This window comes from Argentina silus, assembly GCF_951799395.1.
Source record: "Argentina silus genome assembly, chromosome: Y".
NCBI lineage: Eukaryota > Metazoa > Chordata > Actinopteri > Argentiniformes > Argentinidae > Argentina > Argentina silus.
Genome location: NC_139654.1, coordinates 39,831,080 through 39,856,193, shown reverse-complemented (window position 1 = coordinate 39,856,193; position 25,114 = coordinate 39,831,080). Strand labels below are relative to the sequence as shown.

The window sequence follows — 25,114 nt, the reverse complement described above, 5'->3', positions numbered from 1 at the left end:
CTGTACCAGGCCGATTCCAGTTAATAAAATGTGCCCATTATATGGCCACTGATATTTGACCTGTTGGCCACAATTGTAGGCTATATTTCAAGGCGTGTCAACAAACATAGCCAGCCAACCCACACTGGAAGCTTTTGCTGACTCTAACATAGGCCTCTGACAGGACCAAGTCACTTCGAACCATTGCATCGAACGCTGATAAGAGTTGTTAGGCAGTGAATTACCATGATAGTCATTCCAAACCCATTATGACGCCAGCCGAACGCACATTATAGATAATAACATTTCTTTGCTGCCAATCGGTGTATTGGTATTTGTTGACTGATTCAGGAGGGCAAACTCAAAGATTGTTATCCCATTCTCATTTGGGGAATCTTTCTGACATTCCTGTTGCATTATAGTATGGGTGTGTGGAGATTATTTCAATAATTTTTGTTTGTGTTCTATCTACTGTAGGTGCATAAAAACAATGGAGGTGAAAATATATATGAGTATTGAGGATATCAGGAAGGAGCATGAGAGGATTAAGACAGAGAAGGCAGAGTTTGAGAAAAAGATAGAGGAATATGAGAAACAAAAGAGAAGGGACCAGAAAGTTAGGCAGAGGGAGGAGGAGATCCTGGCCAGAAAGGCAGAAAGACTGCAGGAGGACAGGAATGAGTTCAATAGGGAGAGGGAGGAGATGGACAGTGGGATCAAGATCCTCATGAAAGAGAAGGAAGAGCAGGAGAAGGAGTCCTCAAAGGAGATACTTAGAAAGGCTGAGAAGGCAGAGGCAGAGTTAAATATGATGAGGAAGGAGAGCGTGAAAATCCAAAGAGACGGGCAGAAGGTGGAGCAAGAAATGCTCAGGATGTGGAAGGAGAAGGAGACATTTCTCAAGGCCAAGAAACAGATGGAGAAAGAGATGGAGAAAAATATGGTGGCAGTCAAGAGGAGAGAGGCCCTGGTGATGGAGGCCGAAGAAAGACTTAAACTGAGCAAGGAAAAAGAGAAGGAAGAGCAGGAGAAGGAGACCTCAAAGGAGATGCTTAGAAAGACAGAGAAGGTCGGAGCAGAGTTGCAAATGATAAAGAAGGAGTGGATGAAAATCAAAAGAGACGGGCAGAAGGTGGAGCAAGAAATGCTCGGGATGTGGAAGGAGAAGGAGACATTTCTCAAGGCCAAGAAACAGATGGAAAAAGAAATGGAGGCAGTCAAGAGGAGAGAGGCCCTGGTGATGGAGGCCGAAGAAAGACTTAAACTGAGCCAGGAAAAGGAGACGCTAGAGCAGGAAAAGGAGACCTCAATAGAGATGCTTAGAAAGACAGAGAAGGTCGGAGCAGAGTTGCAAATGATAAAGAAGGAGTGGATGAAAATCAAAAGAGACGGGCAGGATGTGGAGCGAGAAATGCTCAAGATGTGGAAGGAGAAGGAGACATTTAAAAAGGATAAGAAACAGATGGAGAAAGAGATAGAGGCCATCAAGAGGAGAGAGGCCCTGGTGATGGTGGCTGAAGAAAGAGCGAAACAGAGTCTGGAAAAAGAGAAGCTAGAACAGGAGAGGGAGACATTGAAGAAGGTGAGCATGGTGACGATTAGAGAGATGGTAGAGAACCTATAGACTAAGTAGATGAAGGTGATTGTTGCTAGTTTTACTATAGCATTTAGTCCATGACCTTCAACTCTCAGTTGAATTTGTCCAATTCTTGTCTCACCTTGCACTCCCCTCTGATGTTACTTTTTTAATTTCAGATGAACGATGGCTCCAGATATGCCCCAACCCTCATGTTCTCGTTGAGAGCGACTCCTCTGATGGCTCAGCTGGTACACAATCAGGCAAACCAGGGGACGAGCCTTTCTGTCAAAAGTCTTGTTGATGTGGCCCTGGCTGAGAGCGTGTGGGGGTGCAGAGATAAGACAGGGGACTGCACATGCCGACACCGTTAGCCTGGAACCCTCAACACAATTGGCCGCTATTTAGGGATACATAGCAAATCAAGTTATATAGTTGTCTTAAGTTCAATAAATTAAGTTGAACATTAAATTAAATTGACTTCCTTTCTCTACCACTGTGACTGCTTGTGGCATTTATTATTATAGAAAGTCTTACTTGTGATGACCGTGATGTATGTAGCTGAAGATGAATGTAGCTATTTATTTTAAGTCGCTCTGGATAAGAGCTTCTGCTAAATTACTCAAACGTAGGCCTAAAGTACATCCGTAAAATAATGTATCCATTTCCTGTTAACCATCTCTAAACCCTAGATGGCAGTATTTACTCTTACACCAGAAACGTGACCAGTTTCACGTGTGGATGCAGAAGAAATAGCCTCCCAATCTGTTTCTGCAAGGAACTTCTAATTTATGGATTCTGTATATGGATTCTGTCTTGTCAAGTCTGAATATCTTAGAGTTGGGGTTTGTCCTCTACCTCCAAATATAAATGAGGACAATCACTTTGTTTTTCATACAGGTACCACTATTGTATGTATTTCTATAATCTATGTTTCTATTACTTTACCATACTATGAAACTAATTGAATATGTTTTTAAGCGTCCAAAAAGCATTGATACCATTTCCAAGCACTCCAAGAATCATTTTGCGTTGCTGCTGCAGCAGCCGCGCAATGTCAACACTTTAGACACGCACTGGTGTAGCATGTAACATTAAAATCCATCAACTTCATATCACACCATTGATGATTGGTGAACTTGTTGGATCAGTTAAGGCCTGTGCCAGAAATCAGTACACACACCAATCACACAATGGGACTATAACAGGCACATACAGTGCATTCTGAAAGTATTCAGACCCCTTCACTTTTTCCGTATTATGTTATGTTACAGCCTTATTCAAAAATAGATGAAATTATTTTTTTTCCTCATTAATCTACACACAATACGCAATAAGGTGCTTCAACAAAAAACGTAAAGGGTCTGAATACGTATGTAAAGGTGATATTTCAGTTTTTTATTTTGAATAAATTAGCAACAATTTCTAAAAACCTGTTTTTGCTTTGTCATTATGGGGTATTGTGTGTAGATTGATGAGGAAAAAGGCTGTAACATCACAAAATGTGGAAAAAGTGAAGGGGTATGAATACTTTCCGAGAGCACTGTATTTACATCTTGATTCACATAATCACACCTCGTACACACTTGCAAGTGATAGCAACGCCTATCACCTGTCCCAATAAAGGGATGCTACAAGCGCGCCATTTCATCCTTTCCACTCTTCACTCTCTGACTGTCTGAAGTGTACTGTAGTTGTGTTGTTGTAGCTGGGTACACCTCAGCCTATGATTCTCACGGGGCGTTAGTTTGAAAAGTGTACTGTAGTTGTGTTGTTGTAGCTGGGTACACCTCAGCCTATGATTCTCACGGGGCGTTAGTTTGAAAAGTGTACTGTAGTTGTGTTGTTGTAGCTGGCTACACCTCAGCCTATGATTCTCACGGGGCGTTAGGTTGAAAAGTGTACTGTAGTTGTGTTGTTGTAGCTGGCTACACCTCAGCCCATGATTCTCATGGGGCATTAGGTTGAAAAGTGTACTGTAGTTGTATTGTTGTAGCTGGCTACACCTCAGCCTATGATTCTCACGGGGCGTTAGATTGTCTCTGATAGAATCTTACGGTTCAGCTCAACGACGATTTTCACCTTCTGAGCACCTGTTAACTCTCTGAGCTAGCAGGCTAACCTGTGAGCTCTCAATTCTTTGTTATTGTTGAACCCTAGCTCGACGATAATTCCTCAGGTTATTATTAGAACTTGCAAGGTCACATGTGTAGGCTACAGCTAGCACTTGGGACGGACGGCTAACTAAGTTACTTGTTGTTTCCGGACAGCTGAGAACCTTGGCTAGCTTTGACAAGGTAATATTGAGAAATATTAGCACCCTGTTTGCAGGAGGGTTGGTCAGCTTGTGTTTGTAGCCCTAGGACTACTGAGCACTTTCTAGTAATTAATAATTTACTAGGTAGTTACCTCGTATAATGATCTGGAACATACCAGTTCTCTCTGGTGTGGGACCAGCACCATATCTAACTATGCGGGTACCAGTTCCCTGTGGTAGCACGTGGGTGTAGCAATGCTGAGGTGTGCTGATATTGTACCTGTTTGTTGCATCGTGCGCTGTATCTAAACTAACCCCACAACTAAGTCAACTAATAAACATGGGTTACGCATATCTTAAACATGCCTGTGTGTGTGTGTGTGTGTGTGTGTGTGTGCGTGCGTGCGTGCGTGCGTGCGTGCGTGTGTGCTTGCGTACATGTGTTTTTTCGGGGATGCAGAGAAAGTCTTCCAGCTGTTCCAATGAGTACATCCATCCATCCATCCATCCATACATAGACCTATGCATTTAATTCTGGTTTGTTTATAACTAAGAGGAAGACACATTTATCATCTGATAGAAATTATTTTTATAAAAACAGTTTATTATTGCTATAATAAAAATACATTACTGCAGTGTGCTAAATTTACTAATGTGATGGCCTGTTGACAAATGAGCGATGGATCAAGCATTAGTCCCATAGTACGTTGAATTAATACATGGAGAGGTTAAGCCAGGTCATCAAGAAAGATGTTGCAACACACGCTTACACAAAGAGCTATAGTGGAATAGTACCAGGCTAGGGAGGATAGGCTAGGGAGGACATACTAGAGTAGGTGTCTTATCTCTTACAGAGTGCTGACTCCGCAGCTGGGATGAATGGTGTGATCAGCCCGTGAACAACAAGGGATGCCAAGTCTAAACCATGGTTCCTCCCCAACCAAATAGCCAATCACAATCATTTTGTATACTGTAAATACTTTGTTTGACTGTTTGAATGCATCCATTTTTGGAGGGTTGGTTACAGATTAACAGCTTGCTGACTGTGATTTTCATCGCCAAAAGTGGTCCTTGTACAAGCCTAGAATTCTGACATGTAAATAAATAGCTAAAAGTAAGAAGTAGTTTGTCTTCTCTTCAAATAAAGAACACGTTTTCTCACACATCAAAAACCACTAGTTATCATCAAAAAGGATGGTCACAGTTTGCTAAAAAAGAGTACCTAAAAAGCCTGCAGAGGTCTCGTAAAAGGTATTGTGGACAGATAAGATGAATATTATCATGGACTAGAGTGACAAAAGTTTGGAGAAAAAAGGATCTGCCCAAGATTTACAGCATACCACCTCATCTGTGAAACATGGTGCAGGGGGTGTTAGGTGTGGGCATGTATAGTTGCCATTAGAACTTGCTAACTTGTCTTAATTGATGATTGTACCTGCTGACGGCAGCAGCAGAATGTATTCTGAAGTGCACAGAAACATCTTGTCTGCTTGAGTGCAAGCAAATGCCTCCAAATGCATTGGATGGAGCCACACCATACAATAAAACAATGACCCAAAACACTGCCATAGCAACTAGTGGAAAGATCTTGATTGGCCAAGTCAACCTTCAGATTAAAATTCAATTGAACATGCATTACATTTCCCTAATGATAAGAATTTAGGCAAAAAGACCTCAAAACAAACAACAACTAAAGATGGCTGCAGTACAGGCCTAGCAGAGCATCACCAAAGAAGATGCCCAGCGTCTGGTGGGGTTAGTGGTTTGCAGACTTCAGGCAGTTATTGTCCACTAAATACTAGTGGATTGTCCACTAAATACTAAACATGACTGCTTCATTTGGACATTTGATAAGTCTGTCCCATTACTTTTGGGTACACTGAAATAGGGGGATTATGCATAAAAAGTGGGGTAATTTCTAAATGGTGAAACGAATGTGTATTCAAATACCATCAAATAAAAGCTGAGAATCTCTACTTTAACCTTGTAGTAATTGTTTAATTTCAAATCCAAATGTTTGATAAAGTTCTTCATAACCAACATCAGGGAGATGTGACCAGAGAGTGGATCCTGGCTATAAGGGCACACTCTTGCCAACACACATTCTGGTGTGACATGTGGGATGTCTTATTGATCTATGTTGCTTTGGCTGTCTCCATGTGTGGATCATTGTAATCAGGGGTGGGGCTGGCCTGTTAAACACCTGTGCTTTGTTTCATTCAGGGAAAACAAAGAGATTTTTAACATTTCTTTTAAAGAGACAACACACATTTTCTGCCATGCCTGTCAATTGATTTGGCTTTAATCAATGGTTTCTTCTTGATGTTGTGTACATGTTTTCATGCCTATGTCACCTTTCAGAGGAAATCAAGGAACCTATCCAGATCTGATGTCGTATTAGATGAGTCAAACCCTGTCAGAACATAGTTTGCTTTTGCTAGATTCTTTTCTTTTCTTTTGTCTAGTATTGGTATACATGGTCGAAATGATGCACTCATATTTAGTATTTGGTCGACAATACTTTGTATGCACTAACCGTCTGGGACCCATTGACCCCACCAGGTGCTGGGTATTTTCTCTGGTGATATTCTGCCAGGCCAGCCATCTTCAGTTTTTTAGGTCTTTTTGCCCATAATCTTACCATCAGAAAATGAAATGCATGTTCAATAGGATTTAAATCCAAAGATTGACATGGCCAGTCAAGAACTTTCCACTTTTTCGCCCTGAAAATCTCCCTAGTTCCAATGGCAGTATGTTTTGGGTCATTGTCTTACTGTATGACGAAGCGCCATCCAATGAATTTGGAAGCATTGCTTTTACTCGACCAGACAAGATATTTCTGTACACTTCAGAATACATTCTGCTGCTGCTGTCAGCAGTAACATCATCAATTATGATACGTTAGCAAGTTCTAGTGGCAGCTATACATGCCCAAACCATAGCATCCCCTCCACCATGTTTCACAGATGAGATGGTATGCTGTAAGCCTTGGGCAGATCCTTTTTTCTCCAAACTTTCCTCTTGCAATCACTCTGATAATATTCATCTTATCTGTCCACAAGACTTTTTTCCACACCTCTGCAGGCTTTTTAGGTACTTCTTAGCAAACTGTAACCTGACTATCCTTTTTAAAGATAACTAGTGGTTTGCATCTTGCAGTAAAGCCTCAGCCATTTGCGATTGCTGAGCTCATCAGTGCTTGATTTTGGCAAGCCTAAGGTTTTGACTATGTTTCAGATTTTTCAGCTTTCACCATTTGTCAATTGCTTTGCTATTGTAATGTATCTCACACCTTGTCCTTTGTTGGGAATGATATTTAAGGAGAGGGACAGCGAGATATTCTTTGAGTTTTGGGTTAGGCCCATCACGGGCATCAAAAAATAAATCTCTACGTTTTTATTTCAAATCCAAAAAGAAGAAAAAATGCTTCACTGTCCCATTACTTACGCACGGTACTGTATAACCTTTTGTGGAAAGGGTTCTACATGGAACCCAAAAGGTTTCTTCAAAGGGACAGTGGAAGAAGAACCCTTTTTGGTTCTAGGTAGCACTTTTTTTCTAAGAGTGCAGGATCTGTGATGGGTCTGTCTGTCTCTATCCACGGTATATTTGCTTGAATGCCACAGCCTATTTAAGTATTGTTGCTGACCATGTGCATCCCTTCATGGCCACAATTTACCCACCTTCTAATGGCTACTTCCAGAATGATAATGCACCATGTCACAAAGCAAAAGTCGTCTTAAACTGGTTTCATGAACATGACAATGAGTTCAGTGTTCTTCAGTGGCCTTCCCAGTCACCGGACCTGAATCCAATAGAACACCTTTGGGATGTGGCAGAACGGGAGATTCACATCTTGAAAGTGCACCTGAAAAATGTACAGGAATTGCGTGATGCAATCATGTCATCATGGACCAGAATCTCAAAGGAATCAATGTCACAAAGAATTGAGGCTGTTTTGAGAGCAAAGGGAGGCTCTACCCAGTATTAGTATAGTGTTCCTAATAAAGTGTTGGGTGAGTGTGTATCTAACTATCTTTGTTTTTGCTGGTCTGTAGGATCTATGATGGCTGTCAGCCCGTCCTGTGTATCATGGACACAGCCATGATCTAAACCATCCTCATCAAGGAATGCTACCATCTTTTCACTAACAGGAGGGTAATACGCTAAATTGAAGTTGTTGTATGGGGAAAAAAACATAAGGGCTTCTTAAATAGATAATATCCTTGTTATTATAGCATTATTAATATTAGGTTAATCTTGCAGTATATAATAATAATTATTTTTCTAGAATTTCTATCTCAACGGGCCTCTGTATGACGCCGTGTTTATCGCTGAGGATGATACATGGAGACGGATCCGCAGTGTCCTGTCTCCCTCCTTCACCAGTGGGCGGATCAAAGAGGTACAGTCCCATCTCTCCTCTCCTTCTTTTATTCATTCCAACAACACAAATAAATGAATGACTAACAACTCTGACGTGTGTGTGTGTTTATGTGATTTGTACTATGTGTATAGTGTGCATTCATTGTTGTTTGTTGTTGTGTGAAGCAGCAACTTTAATTGTCCAAGACAAATTTCTATCCGGGACAATAAAGCATATTTAATCTTATCTTAGATAAGTTCAGTGGTCAGATGACAGAGTATAGAATAATAGTTCATCTTTGGAGTCACTTATTCCTTGACTATATACATAATGTATCCTGTATGAATGTATATTCTCAGGCTATATAAATAATAAAATAATTCCTGTTTCAAACATGATATTAACCCATGTTTTGCACATATTAATCCATGTATCAATCATCATGTTTTTCCATGTATCCTTCCCAACTCAGATGTTCGGGATCATGAAGCAGCACTCTGGTAATTTGGTCAGCAATCTGAAGAAGACGTCCGATAACGAAGAGCCCATTGAACTAAAAGAGTGAGTATTTCTCTCCGAGAAGATAAGGTGAATTTGTAATTTCAGTGAACTCCCCCTTTAATTTTGTGCTCAAGTTTGACATCTTCAGCCCACTGTTCCTCACAGTCGGTAAAACTGCCCCCATATAGCTTTCAGTCTAAATCATTTTGTGCTTAATAAATGAAGCTATCGATTTCATTGATTAGACTGACATACACTGTGGAAACACTCTAATAAGTCCCTTTCTCACACCTACCACCCCATTTCTCCCACTCTCTCCATCGTCATAGGATTGAGCGATCATGAGATCTTGTCCCAGGCGATGATTTTCATCTTTGCTGGCTATGAGACCACCAGTAGCTCTCTGTCCTTCCTGGCCTACAATCTGGCAACCAACCCTCACATCATGACCAAGCTGCAGGAGATAAACACTGTGTTTCCCAACAAGGTAACCCCTCTGCAGACTCCTATATAGTACTATTCATGTGGAACAGGAAATATGATAGTGACAGTATTTTAGAGGGTACTGATGAGTGTGTAACCCCTGTGCACTGCAGACTCCTACAGTATATATTACTGTTGCTTTGGAACAGATGGTTAGATAGGTGACAGTATTTTGCAGTGTGCTAATGTGTCTGTAGCATCCCTGTGCAGACTTCTGCCCAGTGCTATTCATTTGAAACACGAAGTAGATAGGTGTTGTTGGAATCTTCAGAATAGTTAAAAGGCCAGTACCTGAGGACCTGAGGGATCTACAGGGTATATACCTTAAAAGCATGTCTGACATGCAGTGGTGTGCGTGACCATAGACTCTAGAATCTAGATCAAGAGAAGGCTGAGTGAGTCACCAATTCTTAGCAGGTGGATTTGGAGCAAATTGGATAAACTGTTCAAAACAGCAATATGAAACTGGAGCTGTGTTCACACTACAGCACTGTTATAACTACAGTGGTGATACAATAGTACACCCTACTGGTCGAAATGAGGAAAAGCTTACGGCACCGGATCCTCAACCGACCAATGGTTGAGCGCCGTTGAGCAAAGTTGAGCGCTAACCCACCAATGACTTTGTCTTTTCTATTCCTAAATGAACCAGCTGATCAGGTTTTTTTGTTGAATTGAAAGATGTTTTAATATTTTGTTGCGCTCAACTCACCAATCATTGAGCGAGGAATTTCAAACGTCATCTAATTTATACGGCTCCGGAGGCCACTATCGGTGAATCTCATGTACGACGTTACTGTTACTCAGGTAAGTTTTATCCTCTTCATCCTTCGCTAGTTAGACATTTGTTAGGCATGTATAAAGCTGTGCCGATTTTGTCAAAAGATAAAAGATTGTCTGGAAATCAGCAACTGACCATACCATCGTTGACATATGCGGGATTTGGCTTGTTAATGTGTAATGACAACGTATTGACAACCTGTCAGTAGGCTAGCTGGCTAGCGCTAGCAGCTAACGGGTCTGGTGACACGGAGTTGAGAACGAACAAACATCCCATAAAAAGTGTACCCACACACTTAGAACAAGCGCATAGCGAGAGGTCTCATTGCCCGGTTTCGACGTGCCAATGCTCCTGCGCCAAAAGTCTTATATGCAGACAACAACTGCTGTCGGTAAGTTTAATAACAATTCCATTGAAACCTATGATGAAATTGATAATCCAAGTGATGTACATATCAGTTAACTTCATATAATTTTTTTGCAAGACACACATGGATAACACAGTTATAAAAACATGTAACACACGTACACAAAATGTTGATATAATTTCAGCGGTTCATCCTTCCTGGAGAATCTGTTTGGTGACTGGGTGCAGAGGGGTACTGTGGTCAGACTGGACATCCGACCCTGGCTGCACCGCTGGGATGCTGTTGTCATCAAACAGAGCCACGCCAAGTACGGGGTGTTCATGAGTGCCTTGGCAGGTGCGGTGCTCGCCTACAACAAGGCGGACATGATGCTCCTAGTCCAGGCGGTCAGGAGCGGCAACCAAGAGCTGTACGCCAGGTATTCGGACGAGGAGATGATGGCCTTCCTCAAGCCTCACCAGGTCAGGTCGTATGTCAGGCGCATTACCTGTGGGGTTGTGGTAAGTGTGATATTGATCCATGTATGAATTTCATGAATAAGAAGCAAACATACTTGCTTATTTGTCAATATGGATTCAACTGTACTGGACTAAGGTGTCACTCAGATCTAGTTTTGAAAATAAATGTAAGATCATTAGGAGTAACGACTGATTTAACACTGTGACGGCCCGCTGGCCTGTGCCTTTCCCTTCACCATATTTAACCCTCTGTTTGTCCTCGTTGTTTCTGTGAGTGTTCCAGGTGTGCAGTTTGCCTGATTGGAGGTGACAAGCCTTAATTGGGTGCACCCGGCGCGCAGGTTCACCTGACTGTTTAAAAGCTCTGGCTCCTCCTCCTCCTTCGGCAGACTCTACCTGCAGCAGACACTGCCTACGCCGCTGGTCTTGGCCCAGCATTGGCGTGTCATGCTGTTTCCTTTGTTTTGCCTTTGCTATCTTTTGTCTTTGTCATTTGGATTTGGTGCAGACGTTTTGTGCATTTGTTTGTTTGATAATTGCACCATATGGGAAAATAAAGCCAGTTTTGTTATTGGTAAAACCTACTCCGTCCATCAGTTGTGTTACACTCATTCTAGTTGTGACAACACTCAAAGCTGAGAATATATATGTTACAGGAGACCGCTTTGGTGATTGAGTCCATCATTGCCGAGTTCAGGGGACCAGCAGGCCTTGACATTGACGGAATCCACCTGTTCAAGTCGACAGAGGCAGTTGATGCTCACTGGGCAACTGTAAGCAAGCATCTCAGTTGCATGCAGGTGGGTTAATGTCTTTGCAGTCATCTTGTGTCATTATAAAACCATTCAAACTTGTATGGCAACATTTCAAAGGACACCAGAATAAATAAGGAACTTGCAATTCGTTGTGCTTTACAGGATCCCCCTGGCATACAGCTGTACGTTTCTGTGAAGGTGGTGGTGCTGAATGGCGTTCGGCTGAACAAGCACAGGTGCCGGCGAGGCAGTAACTCTTTGGAGGGGTTGCACGCACACCTGTACAATGACATTCCTTCACAGAGATGTGGGATTATGCCATTCCAAGTGAGTAATTTAAAAAAACAAAACACTTCGATATAGCGTAGTTTCAATGATGCATTTTATTTCACAGCTTTAGTCATCACTTCTAAGCATATCCAATAACAGTCAAAATGGTCATGTGTTTCAGGTATACCTGATGGCCTTTGCTGTGCAGTGGAACAACCACCCGCTGTGTCGGCAGCACCCGTACTCCTGGTTCTTCCTGCACAGCCACAGGCTCCCTCCATCATATTTCGTGGGCCATCATGCAGTCAGAGCTTTGTACCTGTGGCACAGCCCCCTGCACCAACAACCAAGCCATACATGCCTAATAAGTCCTTGCGGCCATGTGGGGCTTGCCAAGTGCCTCAGTGTGGTGGGCAGCGTAAGAGGTACACACCCTCCAAAGACAAAGCAGCTGGAAGCTTCCAGAAAATCTTCTCCTATTGCCCGGCAACTAGAAAATCCACTACCTCTGGTTTTGAAGATGTTGTGTACGATAGTTTTGAACACTTCAAAAGTGTGGTGGATGAAGCATGCCGAGTTAGAAAAGAGGAAAAACTATTTAAAAATACCTGTGACTTACCTGTGTGATGCCACTTCTCCTATGCCATCTTTAAGAGAGAGAAAGAAAGAGAAAAAAAGCTTGTTTTTGTTTGTTTGTTTGAGTCAAAGTGTTTCAAAGTGTTTTAGCAAGTAGAGCAATACAGTCAGCCTATTTATTTATATTGTAGTTAAAATGCACTTTGTAGTTTAATTAAAGAATGTTCTTGTCTTTTTTTATTATTTATATTGTAGTTAAAAATGCACTTTGTAGTATCTTTTTTATACAAACATGTTCTGGTCTATGTCCAATATCCGGTCCAATCTAATCTCTGTTTCAATCTAACACAATTAATTTACATACCCTTTATTGTTAGTTTATGTTCAATTAACCTGTGTTTTTGTCATGCGTGTCCTCGTGCTGTTTGTATGTCTTTGTCAGCTTCATGTCTTTGTGATGTTTGTATGTCTTTGTCCGCTTCATGTTTAACAAAAGTTTGCCAAAAAAACACACACAAAAAATGTAACAGAGAGGAATGGCTTGAGCATTTGTTGCTTGGTGACCTGTGTCTTTGGATAATCTTGTAGTTCTTTATTGGGCTTTGGCCTGTACAAAGCTATTGTGAATTTGTATCTTATGTGTTCTCAATTATTAATGTTTTTGTGTGCATGTCCTTGTGATGTTTGTATGTCTTTGTCAGCTCCATGTTTAACTAAATGTTTACAAATGTTTGTAAATGTTTGTCTCTCGTCATCTCACTCATGGCCTGTACCTTGACGTGGTGAGTGGGCTTTCAACTAAACAGGTCTGCCTACTTGTGTTTGTGTGTCATAAAAATAATATATCTGTGCCCCATACATGGAATCTGAGTGCATATGTAGTAAATGGAAAAATGTGCATGTTGAAACCTTTACATTGGGTTCTTTGTAAATTTTGAATGCATTTTCGTTTCACAAAATGCACTGTTCTCATGTCTTATTCAGTAACTGTTGGTGACCATCTGCGGCATTTTAGCAACCACACTCTCGCAGTTCGTTGGGACGAAACACATTCTAGTTAAAGAATAAAACTGTAATACTATTTGGTAATTTGTGAATAACATTTTTAAGTAAAAATATAAATAAAAGTATTATGAAAGTATTTAAACTATTTTGGAATCTCTGTATGCTTGGGTTTCAGAAAAAAAGAGAAGGGTGGGACATGTCAAAAATGATTGTAGGTCAAACACCTAGAGTATAAGCTCTAAGAAAATACTTTTACCAACACCCAGTTTATTAATTATGGGCTGCATGGTAAGTAGGATGGTGGGGCATATCTCATGTCACACATCATAACACGAGGTGCAAGCATTCAGAAATGGTATGGTTTGTATGATCAGATACACTATGGTATTTTTTGGTCAAAGCAATGCATCAATGGTGATCAAGTATTATAGACTACAATTTACTCTGACTCCTGTGAGAAAATGTGTTCTTTATTTGAAGAGAAGACAAACTACTTCTTACTTTTAGCTATTTAATTATATGTCAGAATTCTAGGCTTGTACAAGGACCACTTTTGGCGAAGAAAATCACAGTCAGCAAGCTGTTAATCTGTAACCAACCCTCCAAAAATGGATGCATTCAAACAGTCAAACAAAGTATTTACAGTATACAAAATGATTGTGATTGGCTATTTGGTTGGGGAGGAACCGCGGTTTAGACTTGGCATCCCTTGTTGTTCACGGGCTGGTCACACCATTGTCCTATCTGCGGAGTCAGCACCCTGTAAGAGATAAGATACCTACTCTGGTATGTCCTCCCTAGCCTGTCCTCCCTAGCCTGGTATTATTCCACTATAGCTCTTTGTGTAAGCGTGTGTTGCAACATCTTTCTTGATGACCTGGCTCAACCTCTCCATGTATTAATCCAACGTACTATGGGACTAATGCTTGATCCATCGCTCATTTATCAACAGGCCATCACATTAGTAAATTTAGCACACTGCAGTAATGTATTTTTATTATAGCAATAATAAACTGTTTTTATAAAAATAATTTCTAACACTCCAATAAGATTAGTAGGTTGACCTCGAATGTAGTTTATCAACTAATAACACGAGTAAGGCTAAGAAGGGCTACGGAGGAAAGAGATATGAATGGTGGTTTATTTAACAGTTACCAATAACCTTAAATGTGACCAAGTAAACCAAATGAAAGAAATCAAGTTACATAGGTTAAAACCAGATAAAACAGAGAAGTTGTCTTTGTGTCTTCTCCCAGACTCAGAGGTGTCAATATGCATTGCTAATTAGATTGTGCTGGCTGCACCCCCTGGGTGGTCATCACAATGAGTCGTGTGAATGGCTCAAATGTCATCCAGACAAAGTGAGAGTGCATTAAATACATTCTTACACCCTTTATGTACACTTTTCCACCTAAATATATCAATCTACATCAACTCAAACTATGCAAATAATGCAAACAACATTCAGCAGCCAAGTGGATTTCAATCAATTCTTATACATGACATTTCTGTAAATAAAACTTGAGGCCAGTGAACACCAGGGGGCGTCCTTCTTTCTGATCAATTTTCGTCCGATCCCAGGTTGAGCAATAGGGACTTGGGGGGGGTCATGAGCCGTTCCCAGGCGGTCTCCCATCCAAGTACTAACCCGGCGCGACCCTGCTTAGCTTCCGAAATCAGACGAGATCGGGTGTGTTCAGGGTGGTGTGGCCGTAAACGGAAGCTACAGCCCTCTGTACTGTATATAAAGTCAAGGAAAGGAGACGCCCGCCACTTTACAACACAAACAATACTGTAGTTGATACGCAGAAGGCAGGGAGTTATCACGGAAAACACCAAAACTGCAATTAACATTGCTTTACCACTCGACAGCTCATAGTTCATAGTTGTCTAGAACAGGGGTGTCAAACTCATTTTCACCCCCGGCAACATCAGCATCATGGTTGCCCTCAAAGGGCCGGTTGTAACTGTAAGACTGTATACATGTTACTTCTCCTTAACATATTGTAACAAATAACTCTGCATTTGATTATTATTTATTCAAGTGTACAAATATTGTACATGCATTTACATAAATGTAAAAATATATGTAAGCACATTGCACTGTTATTATAACATAAAACCCTTTAATTTATCAGGTTAAGAAACCCACATTACTCCATCAATCAAAGATCAAACTTTTCAAGTGAATAACAAAGACAAATATGATTAAACAAGTTATTACAAATCAACTTTTTAAAAAACTTTTTTTGTCACAGTTGAGAAGGGCAGAACTATGGTAGAACAAATAATTGTGAGCTGCTAAAACATGTGGCACATGTGTGGCATTTAACAAAAACAAATAGCTGTAGACAGCCTTACAGAGGGCATACCTCCAACTAATGAGTGTACTCCTTCATCACCGACACTGCCTGTAACACAGAAGACATCGGTTTTTCTCCTTGAAGCAAAAACATGTATTCGCCTTCCCACCTTTCATTAAATTGCCTTCCCTCTGCATCGACTTTTCTCTTCTTGGACATTTTGGGATTATTTGTAGATCTTTTTCATATCCATCACCGGTTTAGTCAAACGCTGATATGCGATCTAGCGGCAGGATCCCGTCATTTCGCGGGTCGCAAATTTCACATGCATTGTGGGAGATGGAGTTCATGGTCACTGTACGCTATAAAGCAGCGTAGACTTTTATTTTAAGACAATTATGTACTTTTTAAGCTCTCGCGGGCCACATAAAATGACGTGGCGGGCCGTATTCGACCCGCGGGCCTTGAGTTTGACACATGTGCGTTAAACCGATCAAATACCTGCTTGAGTGGAGCTCCAAAAAGTTTTCTTCAATATTGCAAGCTGGCATAGTCAACAACTCTCTGAAAAATAGTCCTACCAACCCCCAAGAACTACTGGCAACAACACTTGATTGATAACGAATAGTCTGTCCCGTACCCATGCACGTACACACTCACTCCTACACACACACACACACACACACACACACACACACACACACACACACACACACACACACACACACACACACACACACACACACACACTCCTATTACACAGTCAGGCTCTGTGGAAAGTTGAAGTAAAAATAGGCTCCTTATTCTCCCCTCACAGCTGCTAAAATGATGTTCCACCTGGAATCCACCCTCCCGGGGGGGGCGCGAGTAGGCTACAGGATGGCAGGGGAAAAAAACACGAAAAAACACGGACTCACTGGCTATTAGTAGACCTACAAAGGAGATGCAACAGATTCCCCCCATGTCGAAATGCAAGTGGTTGGACTATTATAACACACAAACAAATCAACCACACAGTTTCATTTCAAATCTACCAATACAGGGGGTAGTATTTTGAGCCTGTGACGCGACGTCACGTAAGTGCTACTATATAAGCGTCCGCACACGCGTCGTAGCTCCATTCACTCTAGTCTAGTCTCTTGCCAAGTTCGCTTGTGCCAGCTCTCGCTAGTCTATCTGTTATCGATATCGATTTACTTAGGCCTATACTTCAAAACCCAAACAGTCTTTTTAAAGACTAACCCCACAAACAGTCTTTTTAAAGATTATACCCATCTCAGCCATAGCCAAATTAACTGCTAGGCGTGCACTTAGCTAACTAGCTAGCAACTTTTTCACCGTGTTGCAACACAACTATACGACCCACGCGACTAAGACACACACACACTCACCCACTCACTCACTCACAAAGGACTACAATTGTTAAGTCTTAAAATAAAATCTGCATTGCCTGCAAAATCGTTATTGTGTACTGTTGTATTAAAGATCGTGCCTAAGTCCCGACTGATTAGCCCCCGATACTAGTCTCTCAACATAGCCACACACACGCACACATCGTTACATCATAGCATAAACTTTATTGGAAAACACAACTAATCCACATCCAAATTATTTCAAAACCAAACAAAAATGGGGAGATTTCTTGTGAGGACCAACAAGGCAACCGACGCACCACCAGCTGCAAAAAAGCTTTGAAGGTACGATGAAGCATACCTGCAGTTTGGGTTTACAGTCACGGCTGATCTGAGACCTCAGTGTGTCGTGTGTGCCGAGGTGCTGGCAAACGACAGCATGAAGCCATGCAAACTAAAAAGGCACCTCGAAACAAAGCATGCTGGCATTAAGGATAAACCGGCTGAATATTTTAAAAGAAAGCTTGATGGCCTCCATCAGCAACAGGCAACCATTTCAATGCACAGCACTGTGTCTAAACAGTGTTTGGAGGCATCGTATGCAGTGGCCAAAAGAATAGGTAAACTGGGTAAACCGCATACAATTGCCGAGACTCTCATTTTGCCGGCCGCGCAAGACATGTGCAGAATAATGATAGGAGAGCCAAACTCGGTACAGTACCACTGTCCAATGACACAGTCGCTAGGAGAATTTCAGACATGATAATGATATCAGAGAGCAACTGATAGAGTTCATAAAAAAGAGTCCTTACTACGCGCTGCAGCTGGACGAATCCACTGATATTGCTGGGCAGGCCCAGCTCCTCACCTATGTCAGGTATCTGCGGGACAAGGCGATTGAGGAGGATGTCCTGTTTTGCCGGCCTCTTCAGTCGCACACTACAGGAGAAGCCATCTTCAATGTCCTCGATATATTTATCAATGAAAATGGTTTGGCTTGGGACCGATGCGTTGGCCTATGCACGGATGGTGCGCGGGCAATGACGGGCCGTGAGCGTGGCCTAGCTGCTCGCGTTCAGCAAGTAGCTCCACTTGTGAAATGGACACATTGCATGGTCCATCGCGAAGCACTAGCTGCTAAAAAAATGCCGGTTCTCTTTGACTCCGTGCTGAACCAATCCGTGAAAATGATGAATCTCATCAAATCACGGCCGCTAAACTCTCGCTTGTTTGGGGTCCTCTGCCAGGAGATGGGGTCAGGGCACGAACAGCTGCTTCTGCACACTGAAGTTCGCTGGCTCTCCAGGGGGCGGGTGTTACAGCAGTTGTATGAGCTGTGAGAGGAGGTGAAGTGGTTTTTGACAGAAATCAAATCAGATCTGGCGAAGCATCTGGATGACACTATGTGGCTTGCGTCTCTGTCCTATTTGGTCGATATATTTGACCGCTTAAATGGCCTCAACCTGTCTTTGCAAGGCCGCGAAACTCATATTTTGCTCCTCGCAGACAGAGTGGACGCCTTCACACAAAAACTTGACCTCTGGCGTGGCCGCATCAGTCGAGGGAACTGCGACATGTTCCCCAGCCTTGCAGACTTTATCACTGATGCAGGCACGTCACACGATTTCTCCTCTCTATTTCAATCAGCGTCTGAGCACCTGTCAGCAATGAGAAAACAATATGCGACGTACTTTAAAGAGGATTATCGCTCTTTTGCGTGGGTTCGAGATCCATTTGTGTGCACAGCAAACGAGCTGTCAATTGATATGCAGGAACAGCTTATTGAGCTGAAGAGTGACAGTAGGCTGAAGGAACTCTTTACCTCCTGCCCTCTTTCGTCATTCTGGGCAGCATTGATGCAGGAATACCCTCAACTCTGTGACGTCGCCTTGAAGATTCTCCTCCCTTTCGCGTCGACATATTTGTGTGAGGCAAGATTCTCAAAAATTACTGCACTCAAAATGAAATACCGCAATCGTGCACAAATCGAGGATGATTTGAGGCTATGTTTATCAGACATTGCGCCAAGAATTGAGGATCTTTGCAAGGCAAAGCAGGCTCAGGTCTCACATTAAAATCGCCTACCTGCAAGCTTCTGTAAAAAATGCAGATGATATGCCTACTAATAGGCCTAGTAATAATAACAATAATAAAGCATGAATTCATATCAGAGGTCTGGTGCCAATTCCCAATTATAGCAATAGCCTAGTAATGATAATAGGCCTACTGATGATGATAATAATAATAACAACAACAACAATAAAGCATGTAACCTCATATAATTATATAGCAATAGCCTAGTAATGATAATAGGCCTACCACTACTCATAATAATAATAATGCCTAAAAGCTCACATTAGAAATCTATCTATCTATCTATCTATCTATCTATCTATCTATCTATCTATGCAAGGTGGTGTAGTGGGGGTGGCGCCGGGAAGGGGGGGGGTGGTGGCGCCGGGAGGAGGGGGGGCCCCAACTGCAATGAACCAGCTTTAGGGGGGCCCAGCTTGCAAAAGGTTGAGAACCCCTGGTGTAGACTACTGCAATAGCCTTCTCTCTGGTCTCCCCCAGAAAAGTATTAAACACCAACAGTTAGTTCAGAATGCGGCTGCAAGGGTATTGACTCACACAAAAAAGAGAGACTACATTATCCCAGCACTCCGTACACTACACTGGCTGCCTGTGAGCTTTAGAATAGATTTTAAGGTTCTTCTTCTGGTTTTCAAAATGGTGAAAGGTTTAGCACCAAGATACTTGGGTGATTGCATTCAGGAATATGTCCCTAATAGAACCCTTAAATCCTCCACTGCCTCTCTCTTAGTGACTCCAAACCGTAAGAGAAGCGGTGAGGCGGCTTTTAGCTGCTATGCCCCTAAGCTTTGGAACGCCCTACCAGGCCATATCAGAGAGGTAGAAACTCTTAACACCTTTAAGAAACAAAACACACTAATTTAAACTTGCCTTCTGTAACAATGTCCGTGATACACAGAGGCAGACGCAGTGGTGTAGTGAGGGAAAGGTCCCGTTTATTCATAAAGTCAGTTCGTTGGCTTTCCAGCCTCCTCAAAACACTCGGCGACTTCCCAGTCGCCGTTCTCCTGCCAAACAGAGGCACACACATCTTAAACCATTTAGTCAACGAGGCTTCATTTGCAACAGGTGTGCAACGGAGCCTCGCCGACATAACCCTGGCCACGGTCCTGTAGCTCCCTCTACAGGCCGAACGCTGCATGTCCCGCCACACCTTCGCACACATCACATCGCCCACCCTCGATGATCTACACTCTCCAACGCCAGCAACAGCACCATCAGTATCAGTACCAGCAACACCACCAGCACCAGTACCAGCACAAGCCCTGGCCAACAACTCCAACACCAGCACCAGCACAAGGACCAGGAGAGGAGCAACACCCCGCCCCAACAGGGAAGTTCACTGCACCTTCCCTCACACACACACTGCCTTACTAACCCCTTGCCTACACCACCAGAGCAGCAGTGCACACACTCCACGACCCAACCCATCGACTCCAGATCAAGCCCCGGTCCCAGCCAGCATCACCAGCACCAGCCAAGGACCCTGAGTTGATCAACACTTCCTTTCTACCCTGCACCATTCTACACCTTCCCTACACAAGTTCCCTAAACCAGACCCCCCTCCCACAGGGCGGCACTGACTGAGTTGCTGTCTGCTGTGATGTCACGTCAGATCGGGATGTCCCACACTCATCATGACAATTTGTATTTTGTACTTTTTGCCTGCCCAAACTCGACATCTATTGCACGCCTGACCGTCCTGGTAGGGGGATCCCACTCTGAGTAGCCCCTCCCAAGGTTTCTTCCATTTTCTTTTTTTTCTTTTTTTTTTCTTTGGGAGTTTTTCCTCGTCCTCTGCGAGGGTCTAAAGTTGGGGGGTGTTGTGTCTTCTATTGTACTATTGTTTCTCTGACTTTTTATGTACAGCACTTTGAGTTGCAGTCTCTGTACGAAAATGTGCTCTATAAATAAATGTATTATTATTATTACAAACCATAAAAGAGTAAAAGAAAAAGGGAAACAGCTAGAAGAAATATCTGAATGTTTGTCAATCCTACATCTGAAGCTCTATGTCTATACAGTGTTTGCAAAGTGTAGGAAAAAGTTATTTAAACATTTTACAATGTGCTGTATGTGTCTATGTTGAACAGTTGTTTAGAGAATCAACAAACAAATGTCTGTTAGTTCAATTAATAGTGTTGTTATGTTTTAAATGTTTCAACTTCTATCAAAGCTTCCTATGAAATGATACTTTCAAAGAAGGCCCTGCCACCATGGTTGGACCCAGGGCCGTAGCTACAAAATGGACCCTGGCTGTGGTCTGTGAGGTAACAATGACTGGAGTTTGAATTTTTCAAAAACATTACACACAACACATACAGTCGTCAAGGATGTCACAATGTGATGACATAATGTAGAACACGCAGCTGGGGTTCTAAAATCCAGCTACAGTACTCCTGACATTCATTTACCTGCAATTCCTCTGTGTAGAGCAAGATAGGTAGATGTTATTTGTTCTTTTCACAGTTTTTTAAACTTTTGCTGTCTGAAAGGGCCATCAGACATGAATCCTAGTGCGCCCATTCAATCAATGGCCTCCTTGTATGTAGGAGATCTCCACAGGGACACCACTGAGGGAATGCTGCATGTGAAATTCAGCCCTTGTGGTCCAATCATCTCTATAAGAGTGTGCAGGGACATGATAACACACCAATCTCTTGGGTATGCCTATGTCAACTTTCAACAGCAAGCTGACACAGAGCGTGCCCTGGACACCATGAACTTTGATGATGTCAATGGAAGACCTATACGCATCATGTGGTCTCAGCGTGACCCTTCTCTGAGGAATAGTGGGGTAGGCAACATCTTCATTAAGAATTTAGTGGAGACTTTTGACAGCAAGGACCTCTACGACAGGTTCTCTGAGTTTGGGGACATCCTTTCCTGCAAGGTAGTATCTGATGAGAATGGCTCTAAAGGCTATGGCTTTGTGCAGTATAATAGACAGGAGGCTGCTGAGAGAGCTATTAAGAGACTCAATGGAACGTTATTGAATGACAGAAAAGTGTTTATTGGACACTTCAAATCTTGCAAAGAACGAGAGGCTGAACTTGGATGCAGGGTCTGAGAGTTCACTAACGTGTACATCAAAAACTTTGGAGAGGATATGGATGACCAGCGCCTTAAGGAGAGGTTTGAGAGATTTGGACCAGCCCTGAGCGTCCGTGTCATGACTGATGACACTGGTAAGTCCATTGGTTTTGGATTTGTCAACTTCCAAAGGCATGAGGATGCCAAGAGGGCCATTGATGAGATGAATGGCCGGGAGATAAATGGGGGGCGGGTCTATGTGGGCCGCGCCCAGAAGAGAGGAGAGCGCCAGACTGTGCTGAAGCGCCAGTTTGAGCAAATGAAGCAGGGCCGCAGGACCAGATACCAGGTGTGTGTATAAGAAAAAAAGATTTTAAAAAAAAAAGACTATATAAGAAAAAGAAGTTGATAGTCTTGGTAAACATTGTTGATGTATTTGAGACATGAAAAATATCTCACTAAACAGGGTTTCTCTCTAGCAGGGTGTCAATCTGTATGTGAAGAACTTGCATGATCGCCTGGATGATGAGCAGCTGCACAAAGAGTTCTCCCACTTTGGAACAATCACCAGTGCAAAGGTGATGATGGAGGGTGGACGCAGCAAGGGATTTGGCTTTGTGTGCTTCTCCTCCCCTGAGGCAGCCACCAAGGCTGTGACTGAGATGAACGGCCGTATCGTGGCCACCAAGCCCCTGTATGTGGCCCTGGCCAAGCGCAAGGAGGAGCGCCAGGCTCACAGAACCAACCAGCACATGCAGAGGATGGCCAGCGTCTGTGCCGTTCCCAAACCAGGCATCAACCTCTACCAGGTTGCTCCCCCACCTGGATTCTTCATGGCAGCCATTCCACAGGCCCAGAACTGTGCTGCCCCTTACTTCACCAACCAGCTGGCTCAGCTGAGACCCACTCCTTGCTTGGCTACCCAGAGTGTGAAACCTCAACACTTCCAAAACAGGCCAAACACCATGTGTCTATCGGCTCCCAGGCCTCAGATCTTCAATGCTATGAAGGCCACACTCTCCCAGGTGCCCCGTATGATGACCTCTCAGCGCATAGGTCAGTATATTTAGTGAAGCAACGCTGCTCATAGACACAATACCAATATGCCAGTATTTGCCATGAATATCCCTTTGATTATGATGATCTTCCCTCTCAGCTACCCAGGCCTTAAGACAGCGCCCTGCCAGTGCAGATGCAGCTACAGCCAGGATCCGCGTCGTGCCCCAGAACAAGTACACAGCTGGTGTACACTACTCCCAGCAGCACATGGCTCCCCAGCCACAGGTCCTCATGCAGCAGCCTGCTGTCCATGTCCAGGACCTGGAGCCTCTGATTGCCTCCATACTGGCTGCCATTCCCCATGAGGACCAGAAACAGACGATAGGTGAGTCTGCTTGTTTGTTTCTATGGATCCCCATTAGCTGTTACTGTTACTGATATTTATTCTCCCTGCCTCCAGGTGAGCGTCTCTTCCCATCTGTCCACAACATGCACCCCAGCATCGCTCCCAAGATCACCGGCATGCTGCTGGAGATGGACAACTGTGATCTTCTCCACATGCTGGAGTCTCCAGAGTCCCTGCACTCCAAGGTGGATGAAGCTGTCGCTGTGCTGAAGGCCCACTGGGCTGAGGAGGCTGCACAGAAATCTGGCCACATCCCAGCTTGAGGTCCAAGCGGCTAACACAAAAAATCATATCCGGACTTTGAAACCTACTTCACCAATAAAAGTATTCTTGCATTGAAAAAATATTGAAAAATTAAAAAATGATTTCATTACAAAATGAAAATGATTGACTCAGCGATGTCTAGAAAAGGTTAAGCTGTACCTCAATGATAAAAGTAAAAGCCCTGGTTGGACCAGATAGACCAACAACGCACATCCCAGTTGGGCATGAAACAGTGGATGTGAATGAACAACTAGATCATTAAACAGTTGTACTTTTACTTTTATGGCCCAGCTAGCCACATTCCATCAATTCCAATGTCATGATTTTGTCTTCACAGAATAATGTGAAAAGTATTTAGATAAATGTTCATAACTGTTAATGCATTAGTGAGGATATTGCGCCAAAGCTCCTTTGTTTCTTGGTGACTGATTGACTTGGGACAAAAGTCCAGTTTTAATGACCAAGACTTTCAGGAAGTGAAAGTCAATATCGAGTCAAGGATAACTCTAATGCTATTGCGTGCGTGCGTGCGTGCGTGCGGGCGGACATGCGGGTATGAGCATGTGTGGGTATATTTTCTACATTGACAGGAAGAGGACAGATGTTAAGGTCCTGGCTCCTGCTGATAACCTGTACTACCACTGGTTGGTGATCATCGCCACGGCCCTGCTGTACAACTGGTACCTCTTGGTGGTCAGGTACGGTATCACACACCTATATCCCCCCAACCAGTGAATGAAATTATTTGTCTCCTTTTATGACATGTGTCTTCTGATCTAGAGAAAACCATGTAGTATTATCAGTAACCCTTACATGACATGTCTTCTCGACAAAGTACCTCCATTACCCATAACCCATGACAAACAGCAGTAACCATAATCCATGGTAACCTAAAGTGAATCCTCAATGGATACTTTTTCCGATTGAAAATGGCTTAATCTGTGTTGGGGAAACTGGCCTAGGGTGTACAGAACAGCATTCCAAAGGGAATTTTAACATGTCCCTTTCTAACACAACATGGCTTGGGTAGTTACCATGTTGTGGATGAACCCCTGAATTTCTTTAGCATTGACATCTGACTCAGTGAGGGCTCACCAAACTTGTTGACGAAGGAGGCAGAGTAGTCCCAGATGCCACAGTTGAGGCCTGCCGAGTGATCTCAGAAAGTAGCTACAATGGGGTGGAAACCCGTTTTGAAAAGACAGACTCCTTGGAACACGTTAAAGTTTTGGAAGAATCTACAGGAGCGTGCTGTCGCTGTGATTTTCGCCACACAGTATAAGTGGTTG

General features: G+C 43.0%; 2 pseudogenes across 2 annotated transcripts in view; both read left to right on the top strand.

The window, feature by feature from the left end:
• LOC310824115 (cytochrome P450 3A27-like) overlaps positions 1-25,114 on the top strand; it is a 148,058-nt pseudogene that overhangs the window by 27,709 nt on the left and 95,235 nt on the right. The gene's annotated exons all lie outside the window — the stretch shown is intronic.
• LOC310823671 (polyadenylate-binding protein 1A-like) lies at positions 21,630-23,824 on the top strand (annotated as a pseudogene). Its single transcript has 4 exons — positions 21,630-22,505; positions 22,639-23,212; positions 23,313-23,540; positions 23,616-23,824. The product of its transcript is annotated as a polyadenylate-binding protein 1A-like (transcript).